The following is a 13825-nucleotide window of genomic DNA, read 5'->3' on the forward strand; positions in this document are numbered from 1 at the left end:
ATTTAAAAACCATTTTAAATTTCAAGATGCTCGACACGGGCCTGGTGGCAAATTTACTCGTGAAGCAGGAAGAAGAAAATTGTTTAATCTACAGATATGGTTCAGAGTGGTCACCCCGTGAACAGTGGAGTAATTACAAGATCAGCTCAGCTTAAAATGTTTCGGTCCTGCAGTGTGACCTATCATCGCCTAATCTGCATAGTGAAATACGGCTTCATAACTATAAATTGCTGACTTAATTAAAACCAGGACCTTTCTGTCATTTAATTACAGGGAAAAAGGTTATTGCTTAAACGCAATTTTCCAAATGTGATTTCTTAACAGTTATTAACTGTCTCACCATCATTTATTGTTTCAGATTTTTCAATTTGAAAATGGTCTGTGTGACAGAAGTAATGACTTTATGAAAATCTCAATCTAGATAGAGGCAAGAAGACCCATTTGTTTTCTATAAGTGGCGCAGACATGGAAAAAAAAAAAAAAAGGAAAATGTCACGGCCGGATCTTCTGATTGCGCTCGCTTTATGAGAGTAATTAAAATGCGAGCGGGCTTTTTATGAAAGGTGAAACAAGGGGGTTTATGACAATTTCAAGATGCTTCTATGTCGAATGTTGTTCATGCATTTTAACCCCCTTTAGTCCGCCCAGTTCAGGTTGGGTAGTTGGCGGAGGGTTGAATAACCTGCTGGCTTATTTTATTTCTAGGGGTCTCCAGTGCTATGATGTCCCATCAGATACCTTCCATCTCCCTCATGTTGACCACACTTATACATCAGCTAGGCAATATTTTCATTTTAAAGTGGAACTAAACTGTATCTGAACACCATAAACTGAAAAAACTATTTAATTCATTTTTAAAATTCAATACAAACTCACCGTCCACCCATGTATCCGTGCTTTATCTTGTTTAGTTATTACACCCCCTTAGCATTTGAGTATGGGGAGATAATTTATGTACCATTTATTTCCTGGAATCCATCTGCCCTTAGCTCAGGCATGCAAGCAGGAGGGTGTGCTTACCTGAGAAAGTCTCTGCTCCATATGAAAGAAAAAAAAAGACCATAAAGACTCCTGGGATGTATGACATCATTCGACCTAGGCCAGAAACCAGGAAGCAACTGAGGAAATGTAAAAAAATAAAAATAAAACAAGTAAATATAATATATATTTATATTTATTTACTAATGCTAGTAATATGAGGCCACAGGAGATTTCTGCAAAGCTTCGCCATTTTGGCAAAATACATTGGAGTCAGTAAGGAAGGTGCAATTAAAGATATTTTTAAGGGTGCAGTGGGGTTTCAATAGCTAATAAAAGGTATGAAGGCCACTTTCCTGTACTTTCAACTGTGCAGAAAATAGACTAAGCCTTGTTAATTTTATGTATAAAAAAACAAAACAACATAAAAAAGGAACATTTATTTATATGGAATGCACGCAAATACCCATTAAATAAAGAAGAAAAAAAACAAAGCTAAATGAAATAAAGCTAAAAGTATATATACCTTACAAAAATATTTTTTAACCCCCTCTCTCGCAGATCCAGCATCCTCTTAAATGGGCCTATAAGGAGTGGGATGGTCTTCCCAATCACATGACCAGAGTGATTTGCTGTCACAGTGGTAACATGATCAGGAACCACTCCAAATCATGAATAGAGACTGATGCCGCGTACACACGACCGGACTTTTCGAGGGACTAGGTCCGACGGTCTTTCCGATGGACTTTCGGCGGAGTTCTGACAGACTTTCCGAATGAACGGACTTGGCCACACACAATCACACCAAAGTCCGACGGATTCGAACGTGATGACGTATGACCAGACTAGAATAAGGAAGTTCATAGCCAGTAGCCAATAGCCGCCCTAGCATCGGTTTTTGTCCGTCGGACCAGCATACACACGAACGGATTTCTTGGTCTAGCGTAGTTCCGGTGGAAAAATGTAAAACATGTTCTATTTCTAAAGTCCGCCGGATTTATGGCAAGCAAAGGTCTGATGGAGCCCACACATGATCGAATTGTCCGACGGACCTTTGCTATCAAAAAGTCCGGTCGTGTGTACGCGGCATGACAGCTATCTATGTGAGCACGTTTTCAACAGAGAAAGCTTGGCTGTCAATAAATGTACACGTGTAGGGTGTGGGCTGGTGGCAAGAGGTTAAAGTAGAACTATAGGCAAGCCTTTCTTTTTTCCATTTTGTTCCCCATTGGGGCGGCTTACCTTCACTTTCTGTCCAATAGCCAAAACCAGAAGTGAGAGGGAATCTCTGTAAACTAATAAAATGCACCCCCCCCCCCCACACCACCTCTAAGGGCACCAGAACTAGTGTCCACAATGGAAGATTTTCACTCTACTAGTGCTCTGATACCAATATAAAATTGGGATTTTCTGTTACTTTTATTGATAATGGTAAACAGGGAAAATAGAGAAGGTGAATCTATCTAACAGGACCCGAGATAGCAAAAAAGAAAAACCTAACAGGTGTTCTAATCCATCTTCAACATTGCCTTTAGTTACAATTTTAGGCAAATTGTGCCGTAACACCTCCATGAGCAAAACTGAGCAACCTTGCTTTGGTGAAATGTTGTATGAGAAATCAATAATTTAGAAAATCTCTTCACTCCCTAGTTGTGGACTGTGAATTGGGCACAATTACAACACCCTAATGGAAGACCTTGCTTGGTACTGCGAATCTGGAAGAGAGGATCTCCTTTTTTAGCAGCCATTTCACATCTCCAAAATCCAGAGATATATTAACCACTTGCCGCCCGCCCTATAGGCAATTGATGGTGGCAAAGTGGTTGCATAATCCTGATCGGACGTCATATAGCGTGATCAGGATTATGAGCCGCTGCGCCCCTGGGGTCGCGCATCGCGGCGATCGTTGTTGCGGGGTGTCAGTCTGACACCCGGCAACTACGATCTCGGTAAAGAGTCTCCGACGGAGACTCTTTACCACCTGATCAGCCGTGTCCAATCATGGCTGATCACAGTGTAAATAGGAAGAGCCGGTGATTGGCTTTTCCTCACTCGCTTCTGTCAGATGTGAGTAGAAGAGAGCCGATCGGCTGCTCCTCTGACAGGGGGAGGGTCTGTGCTGATCGATTATCAGCACAGCCCCCCCGAGGATGCCCACACTGGACCACCAGGGACGCCACCAGACCACCAGGGATGCCCAGCAAAAGGTAATCCTCCCTAGACCACCAGGGATGCCAGTCAATGCCACAATGGATGCCAATCAGTGCCCATAATGGATGCCAATCAGTGCCCACAATGGGCATCACTGATTGGCATGCATTATTGTTTGGCACTGATTGGCATCCATTAGTACAGTATAACATAATACAATGCCGCCTATGAGTGCCCACCTGTGCCGCCTATCAGTGCCCACCTGTGCCGCCTATCAGTACCCACCTGTGCCGCCTATCAGTGCCCATCCATGCCACCTATCAGTGCCCACCCATGCCCATCTGTGCCGCCTATCCATGCCCATCTGTGCCGCCTATCCATGCCAATCCTTGCCAGCTATCAGTGCCAATTTGTGCCACCTATCAGTGCCCATCCGTGTCACCCATCAGTGCCACCCATCAGTGCCGCCTATCAGTGCCCATCAGTGCCACCTATCAGTGCCACATATCAGTGTCCATCAATGCCATCTCATCAGTGCCACTTCATTGGTGCCACATCATTGGTGCCCATCAGTGCCGCCTTATCAGTGCCCATCAGTGTAGCCCCATCAGTGCCCATCAGTGAAGGAGAAAACTTACTTATTTACAAAGTTTTGAAACTGAAACAAAAAAAAACATATTTTTAAAAAAAAAAATCGGTATTTTTTTATTTGTAGCGCAAAAAATAAAAACCGTAGAGGTGATCAAATACCACCATAAGAAAGCGCTATTTGTGGGAAAAAAATGATAAAAACTTCATTTGGGTACAGTGTAGCATGACCGCGCAATTGTCATTCAAAGTGCGACAGCGCTGAAAGCTCAAAATTGGTCTGGGCAGGAAGGTGTTTAAGTGCCTGGTATTGAAGTGGTTAAGACAAAATAGGACTTTGGCAGGTCCACTACCCATCACTATGATTAACATTAATAAGGATCAGAAGAAATGCAGAGATGTTGCCCCCAACAAACAATAACACCCTACAAGTACATTCTCCATTGTGAAGTGACAGCATCTGCACAGCTTTCACCAATTGCTCCGTCCCCATAGTTATACTTCAAGAACATAAAGTTTGTAGCTGGCCTCCTAGACATCCACCAATCCCTAGGCTGTTGCTTGGATTGGTTTGCGGATCATCTGGCTCTGCCAAGAGGTTGTAACCCACAAAAGGAGGATAGCACGTGCAGTGGGCTTCATTACCTGTTTCAGGCCACAAATGTATTTTTGGGCATTATTTTTCACCTACAGAGCATTAATAAAATATAGAGCAGACATGGGTAAATAGCTTTTTGCTGTATGTTTTAAATAGGAACTTTGCCATAACTATCAAAAGCTAATTACATATTCTCTACTAATTGTCCTTGTATGACAATTTAAAAACATTCTTACAACTCAATGGAATTAAGAAGCCTAAAGCTGGACATGCACTGTTACCTACACCTGGCCATACACTGTTACCTACAGCTGGCTATACAATCAAAAGAGGTTATGAGTAAGCGCTATCAGTAAGCTCTAGCGGGAAACGGGTCAACTTCTACTGTACCCTGCACTATCTGTCATGTCTTTTGCATGAAGGATCAATAAAGATGAAGTGTTGCAGCAAATTACTTATTTCTTTTGTGTATCTGCAGACGATCTGTACTAGCACCTTCACCTAAACCTGACTATGCTGTGGATGGATGGCTAATGTGCTCACTTGGAGCTGCTTTTTCTTCAATGGTGGCCATACACTGTTACCTTCAGCTGGCCATACCCTGTTACCTACAGCTGCCCATACACTGTTCCCTATAGCGACCATACACAGTTACCTACAGCTGGCCATATCTGGTTACCAACAGCTGGCCATACCCTGTTACCTACAGCTGGCCATACACTGTTACCTACAGCTGGCCATACCCTGTTACCTACAGCTGGCCATACCCTGTTACCTACAGCTGGCCATACCCTGTTACCTACAGCCTGCCATACACTGTTACCTACAGCCTGCCATACACTGTTACCTACAGCTGGCCATACCCTGTTACCTACAGCCTGCCATACACTGTTACCTACAGCTGGCCATACCCTGTTACCTACAGCTGGCCATACCCTGTTACCTACAGCTGGCCATACCCTGTTACCTACAGCTGACCATACCCTGTTACCTACAGCTGGCCAAACCCTGTTACCTACAGCCTGCCATACACTGTTACCTACAGCTGGCCATACCCTGTTCCCTATTGAGCACCCTGGTCCTAAACTGGAGCTACTATGCAAATTTTTTAGTTTTAGTTTATTTCTGGCCTTTTCCCTAAGCTCAATTAAGTAAATATATATTTTTTTAAATAGTAGAACAAAGTGGGACTCTAATTGTGCCCCGGAGGAGTAGGAACAAATAAGATACCATATATTTATACAAAAATAAACAAATTGTTTATTATTTTAAAAACAAGATTTAAGATACATTACAGTCTTAGTAATTCAGTTTGAATTCAGGGATGTGCTTGTTCCCAGCAGATTATTCAGAAAATGGCCTACGCGTTTCGCGGATGATTCCGCTTCGTCAGGGCCTGAAGGATAGCACAAATGAGAACATTGTGTGAATTCTACAAATAGAGTGTTAATTAGTAAACCATATATCATATTATTAGTCTAAAGACATGATGATGCAAACAACATAAATGTATTGATTTGTTTGTCTTTACATAGATTTATATTAAAAAAAATAATATATGCATGCCCTTGAGAACCACCAAGGCAAATCTCCCACGATGCTCCAACCGGACACTGGCGTCAACCAGTATCCGCTCCTGCAGTTCAGGCAACCAAGTCAGTGCGGGTTGCATACATCCACTCTACACCACCTTGCTCCTCTACCTCATGGTGTCTGCTGCTAGCAGGGAATGCTGGGTCTCCTCTAGGGCATGGCACCGCCCCCTCACTTTCAGACACACTGGCGTCTGAACAACTGACAGGCAGGCCCCTCCCCAAGCACGCTGTTGTAACCCCTTGATGGCAAAACTGAAGGTTGCAGGCATGCTATGACTAGCAGGGCTTGTCAAGTCATGTTGCTCGGTACTGACTGTGCCCAAGCAACTAAAGGCATTTGTCCACTGACTTCCCCGGTGGTTGCCGGTAGCAACAATAACGTTTGTAACCCATGCCTCACTGACGGGAACACATTATGCACAGTACCACCCGCAGGCACCTGCAGGCTTAGCCCGATCACCCCGAGCAACAGTAGACAGTTCCAGGCATGCTTTAATGTTCAAAGTAGGAATTTGGCGCAAAAATTCAGCATGTCCAGCAATAACAGATCGCAGGACATATTTTTAATCCATGTTAGGATGCCCAGCCATAGCATATCGCTGGATGTATTTGTAATCCATGGGCGCAGTCGCCTGCCATGGTTACCACAAGTTAAAAGCACATGGTAAACAGTACCTGAGCTGCAGGATTAGCACAAGTGTCCATCCCAGCCACGGTTGGAGCAACTGGGTGAGTAAGCAGCAATAAAATTGAGTGTGAAGGCAACTTGTTACTGTAACACCGAATAGCAGGCAGAGCACAGAGCAAGTCACTTTCTCAAGGCCTCTTATACTTCACTTCTCCAGCACTTCACTTGCTCATAACATTACTCCTACAGCACTTCCCTTTCTGCAGACTGTTATGCCCCGTACACACGAGCGGACTTTTCAACATCCAAAGTCCGAAGGACCGAGTCCGTCAGACTATCCGATCGTGTGTGGGCTGCAACGGACTTTTGATTCGCCAAAGTCTGACGGACTTTAGAAATGAAGCATGCTTCAAATTTCCCCTCAGGAACTCCGCCGGACCCGGTCCCCTTCGAAAACTCTGCTCGTGTGTATGCTACTCCGACGGACTAAAACCGACGCTAGGGCAGCTATTGGCTACTGGCTATGAACTTCCTTATTCGAGTCCGGTCGTACGTCATCACGTTCGAATCCGTCGGAGTTTAGTGTGATCGTGTGTGGCCAAGTCCGTTCGGCCGAAAAGTCTGTCAGAACTCCGTCGGAACTCCGGCGGAACTCCTTTGGAAGTCTGTCGGACATAAGTCCTCTCGTGTGTACGGGGCATTACTCCTCCAAACTAGCTAGCACCACATGGTTAGGCCTGACATTCTTCAGTTAGACATCAGTGAACTGCTTTTTGCTGGCAAGGACCTCGGGCCCCTGTGGTGTAGAATAGTTCAGGTGCTAGCTGTCCTCTATTCAGCTACCTCTCCCAGATAGCTCTCTTTAGGCCCTGCCAGCCAGCCTGGCTGCAAAGACCTCTTTCCACTGCCCTTCCCACATTCCTCGCTGCTGGTTCTGCACCCATCTCAAACTGCAATCTCCCAGTTCTCTAAGGCGTGCCTCCCAAGTCCTCCCGACTGATCTCACTCACCAGCCCCCTGCGAGCAGTTGTCCTCCCTGGAGTCTCTTAGCCCTTGTACACATGGTCGGACATTCTGACAACCAAATCCGTTGGATTTTGTCTGACGGATTTTGTTTAAAACTGTTGCATACACACGGTCGGACAAAGCTGTCGGAAAATCCGATTGTACATAACGTGATGACGTTATTTCGTTACGACGGGACTACGTTCAGGCTAGTAGCCAATAGCTTTGGTCTAGGAATTTGATCTGAGCATGCGTGGCACTTTGTCCGTCGGAGTAGGCTACACATGATCGGAGTATGTCCGATCGGAGCATTTTGTCGGAAAATTTTAAGGTCAAGTTGGAAAACTTGGTCCGTCGGATACTCCGATGGAAACAGTACGATGGAGTCCACACACAGTCGGATTATCCGACAAAACGGTCGGATAGGACACATTCCGTCGGAATCTCCGACCGTGTGTACAAGGGCTTAGAAGTGTTCTCTCCCACGGTCCTCTCCTTGCTCTCTCATGTACCTCTCCTTCCAGGATCTCGTCACTCCTCCTGGATGCACCCAAGCCCCGGCGCAGGGTCACCACCCCAGACTGGGGAGCTCCCCGTTGGCCCCAACAGCCTCCACACTCTCTCACTCCAGCTCTTCCACACGACAACTCCTCCCTGGCTGTGCTGACCCTAGGTATTTAAGGAGGCCTGCCCACTGCCAATCCAAGTTGGGGATTGGTCAAGACTCCTCAAGATACCCCAGGTAGCTTCACCTCTCCCCCCTCCTCTCAGCACTTTCTAGAAGGAAGAGAAAACAAACAAACAGGCCTAGCCACAAGCTAGGCCTTTCAAAATTTTCCTACTCTTCTTGAAAAATCCTCACTCTAGCACCTACCTAACTAGAGGGTGCTACATATATATTTTGGCTAGGGTATGCTCTTTGCTATTTGTGCTCTTGCCTCAGGCTGAGGCCTGGGGAGCTGCTGCTGAACTGATCTCTGCATTTAGGCCCAGAAGCTTATCTGGGGCTTACTAATTTTGAGGGGGTCCTTAGGCTTTCTTGCACAGCGTGGAAGCCAAACCAAATTGAGATGACCCAGGGGAGGACCCTTGTTGGAGAGAGCCAAGATGAATGCTGATCTCTCAGGATGGAGGAGGGGCTGGTGACTCGTTTAGAGGATGCACTTGAATGTAACAATGTGCTTGCAGTGCTGCTGAGTCTGCTTAAAGGTTCTAACACTGTGAAACTGTCTTGTGTTCTACATCTGAAACCGTGTTTGCAGTATCACCGGGTTGGTTTAAAGGTCCGGTAATGTGAAACTGTACTTTTTCTGGAGGAGTCTGTATGTGATATGGTACTAGTATCTGAGACCCTTACGCTTCTCTCCTACTACCTTCTTTCAAGTTCCACATTAAAGGTTTGAAATGATCAGAAGTGACTGGCACCTGATTTCTGTTCAGAATTCCCCATTATAGCCATGACCTCAGCACTGGGGTAAATGCTAGCTAGCTCCCTGCTTCTGGAGGTGTCACCCTGCCTTCAGAAGACCCAAGGGGCGCTACACCCACAGCTGGCCATATACTGCTAGCCTTTGTTTTAATCAGCAAGCAAACAAAAAATATAATGGATAGATTTCTCCATCTACACAAGCAAGGTAGATGGAGGAATTCCTTCCTGTTGGTACAATGTATTCTGACAACAGCAACGGCCATGGTCTGAATACACTGATAAGCAGTTGCAGCCACTGTTTGATAAAAAAAAAAAATTCCAGTATGTCCTTTCAACAGCATTGGGAGCCAACACACTGATTGAAATGTTGCTGTCCCAGCTGGATCGGCCCAATTTTGATCAGTATATGGCCAGCTTAAGTTCTCCTAGTACTGGTCTTCTTCCATATCACCATATTCAACCTCCTATCATCAGAAGGCGGGCCGTCTCTTCCTCATTTTTAAAGTGTGTCCCCCCCTGGTGCGCCACTTGATCTCGAACACGTCCAGACATGCCGTGAAGAATCAATACTTTTACTCCAAAGCCTCCTGTGATTTGTGATGTGAATATCCCAGGATGCTGTGGGGGCCAATACTACATCACCCGACTTAGGCAAGGAATCAGAAAGTGGTGGGCCACTCCAAAAAAAAAAAAAATAATAATATTTAAAAATAAGAGTACAAGAGAGAAGGGAGAAAGCAGATGAGAATAAGTTCCTTTTATGCGTGAAGATCCGCTTTAATGACTGAGATTGTGTTTTGCCCGGAGTTCCCCTTTGCGTCACAGCACATAGCGACCGCTGAAAGCGTTTGTGCAACACTGCAGCCAATTCATGGTATGGTCCTGTGCGGGCAGTGCAGCGTTATAATTTAATTGACATAGTTAGTATTGTTGTGTCACTTGCTTACTACATTGAATTGAAGTATCCTTGTGTGTTTGATGTTACAGTCAGAATGGATAAACATTATACGATGAAGGAACCTTTGGGCATAAGAATAAATGCTGAACATTTCAGTAGGCAGCGAGCGTATGAGTGAGACGATTACTGGAGTGACCCGCTGAACCAAATCATTCTCTACAATGGATTAACTCATTAGCTGCCTGGGTGGAATTTTGCACAACAGATCCTAGAGTAAAAATATTCCTTCCTTAATAAAGGGCATTTACCGAGAGAGTCAGATATACAGTATGTATGTGGGCATATATCTATATGCCTCAAAGGGGTGGCCGAATTTTTAAATTATATTGTATCTAAAGCCAAAGTAAATATTTTCATTTTGGATAAAATAGGAAAGGGATAAAATGATATTAAACCTTCAGTTTTTTTAACCACTTGCCGACTGCCCACAGTACATTTATGTAATTATTTTGCTGTTTAAATACTGTTATTATGGCAGCGCTTCTCCCGGGCTCTCGGCGGCGGCACGGCTCTCCCTTCCCCTGCTCTCCAGTCTCCACAAGCAACGGCTCTACCTTCCATTTTCTCCTTCTTGGCGGCCAATCAAGAGTCTTCTCTTTTCAGCCAATCAGAAAACAGGTCTTAGACCTACTTCTGATTGGCCGGATTGAGCATCAGTGTTACAACAGCGACTATTCATTTGCTGTTGTAACACCTGGGTGGGCTCATAGTGCAATGCTCTGTGACATGATCCCACATATTTTGAAGCCTATGGCTCTAATCAGGTGCTTCATACATACACCCCCGCCACTGTAATTCAGGCGTCCGGCGTCCTAAAAGGGGTTGGACGCCTGAATAGGGAGTGGCATGCTGTGCATGAATCTATCCATTAGTTATATAGGGGGTGATCTGGAGAGAGGGGGGAGGCGCCCAGGCGCCCCTAATGAACGGGCTGCCACTGGTTGGAAGTTTATTCCAAGCGTTAACTACCCTTTCAGTAAAATTATACTTTCTAAGATTAGTTTTGAACTTTCCTCCAGTAAGTTTGAGGTCATGTCCCCGAGTTCTTGATTTTGTGTTCATATTAAACAAAAACTTCCCTCTTGAAATGTATTCACCCCCTTGATGTATTTAAAGGTTTCAATCATGTCTCCCCTTTCCCTTCTTTCCTCCAGACTGTACATATTAAGTCGCTCTCAATATGTTTTATCCAAATGATGGCTCGGTGAAGAAGACTGGAGTCATCTGAGCCAATAAAAGCCTTGCCAGAGGAGTAGTTGGCCAACTGACCCGGGTAAGTAAAAAGGGGAATTTAGGAAGAGGAGCTCTGCAAAGGTTTAATCTAGGCATTGCTGTAGTGCACCAGTGCCCCTCACTACCTTTCTGTTGGTAATCTTATAATCTGGGAAACCCTATTGTGTTACCTAAGAAGAGACATTCACAAAGAAATACACTTTAGGTGCACGTTTGCCTTTCACAAACAGAAAGACTGATGAATCAAAGCTCAAACCACAGAATTACAAAAATTATCATAGACCAAATTCAGATAAAAATCTGATATTATCGTAATTAATGGTAAAGGGGACACATGATTGATGGTAGGATGACAGAATAACCTAAATAGTAACCACACAAACTTATGTGAGGACCAGAAATAAACTATTCTTGGGCAATAACAATGTAACAGCTGCTGAACAGCAATAGCCTATAACCAATAGCAATCTGTGCAACTGTTATACTGTTAATTGACAAGGGGAATTTAAAGTAAAGGTATGGGGGGGGGGGGGGTAATTTTTAAAGCGTAGCTCCACCCAAAAAGGGAAGCTCCGCTCATCTGCTTCCCTCCCCCTCCCGTGCCACATTTGGTACCTTGTGGGTGGAAGGGGGGAACGGGTACCTGATTTTGACAGGTATCCGCTCCCACTTCCTACTGAATTCTCTGCGGTGAACTCAGCTGGATGTTCGCCCCTTGCCACAGCTGGTTCATTGAGAAAGTGCAGCGCGATTCATGCATGCACAGTAGGAAACAGGCTTCACTGCCGGTTTCCCTTACCCAAGATGGCGGTGCTAGCACCTGCGAGCCGATTCAAAACATGCCAGCCACCAGGGACCTAAGTGAGGCTCCAGGTGGTCTGGAAGAGTTTAGCCACGTGTGTGGTCTGATGAACGATTTTAAGGCTACATTCACACTGGGGCGGGGGCATTATCGGTAAAGCACTGCTATTTTTTAGCGGTGCTTTTCAGCCGCTGGCATGGCGCTTTTAACCACACTAGTGACCGAAAATGGGTTAAAAGCTCCTGCAAAGCTCCGCAGTCAAAGCTCCACAGTCAAATCGCTTTGCAGGTGCTTCTGCAGTGCTGGCCATTGATTTCAATGACAGGGGCGGTTTAGGAGCACTGTATACACCTCACCCGTACCGCTACCGCACCGCCCCAAAGATACTGCTTGTAGGACTTTTTTCCCTTCATGCAAGAGCACTGCCCCAGTGGGAAAGCTCTCACTCTGGGGCTACAGGGGAGGCATTTTTCAGATGCTTTACAGTTGCTATTTTTAGCCCAAAAGCGCTTGAAAAACGCTCCAGTGTGAAAGGGTATAATACCTCTGTTTGTGAGTAGATATTGTTTGTTTTCCATTTTCTAATAAATATTTGTTGGATAATGCACTAGGCCAGTCCACAGTCTTTTTTTTTATTTATATACTGTAGATCTATGTTTGTCCAAAGCATGTTTGAAACCATTTACTGTGAAGTTTATTTCAAGTGTAAACTTCCCCTGATCGCCAGACCAAAATACGGATAAAAGTCTGAAATTATTTTAATGAATGGTAACGGGGCAAAAACACTCTCCCTTCATCAGGGCGCACACAGAATAACCTGAATAGTGACCATACAGACTTGGCATCTTGGAGGGGGGGGCATGGGGTACCTGGTTTTGACAGGTACTCGCTCCTACTTCCTGCTGAGTCTGCCATGCGCTGTGTGATTCACGCATGCACAATAGCTTCACTGCCAGTTTTCCTTACCCAAGATGGTGGTGCCAGAACCTGAGAGCTGATTCATGACAGGTAAGTCCTATAGTAAAAGTCAGCAGCGAAAGTATTTGTAGTTGTTGACTTTACATTTTTTGGTGGGGGCTGCTGGAACTCCGCTTTAAAAATATGAGAGAGTTTTGTCTGTCTGTGTGCATTTTAGCATGCCGGGAAGTCCACAGAAGTCAATGGAAGAGCATTAAAACCCATATAACATGCATTTTGATGTATTGGCAACAAGTAATTACAAGCCTTGGTCAAGGCTTGTTACAGGGACTCCTCCTATAACTACTTACTAGTGGACAAAGATAATTAAGTATTGGTGGAGGAGAGTGGCGTGCTCCACCCTAAAAGTCTGGTCAAGACTCAATATGTAACAAACAAATAAGGTATTGGGGGGAGAGGGGCACATTCTGGTCATGCATTTCTAAAGCTGGTGCTGCTATACAGACCTATATACAAATAGAACCACAGAATAGCGCACACATACAAAAAAAAAATGCTTTTAAATCTCTACAAGCTATTTAAAAAACCTGCGCTTAATAAGACATATGGGGAATTAGTCACACCATATTGGCCATACCGTGCTACCAGTGACGTCACAACGAGGTAGAGAGTGAGGCCCCAACATTCAGAGCGGAGGAGGATTTAACTTTTTCCTCCTCCGCGCCTAGTGGTTAGCTCCTCCCTGCAACTTCTGTGGTTGCATGGATGCACTGGGGAGGTCCCTGTGCCTGCTGTTCTCCCCTGGGGTGAGTTGTCCTGAGTGGGCTGTCCTCTGGGTTCCCTTTGTGTAGCTCCACCTGCTGCATGTTTGCGTTTAGCTGATCATCTCTAAACTGATTCCTACAGTCCTGCTGGCCGTAGAGACTTTTGTGGTGTGAGAGA

This window comes from Lithobates pipiens, unplaced genomic scaffold (genome assembly GCF_037356315.1).
Source record: "Lithobates pipiens isolate NorthernLeopardFrog02 unplaced genomic scaffold, aLitPip1_a1.2 Scaffold_10, whole genome shotgun sequence".
In the NCBI taxonomy this organism is placed as follows: Eukaryota; Metazoa; Chordata; class Amphibia; order Anura; family Ranidae; genus Lithobates; species Lithobates pipiens.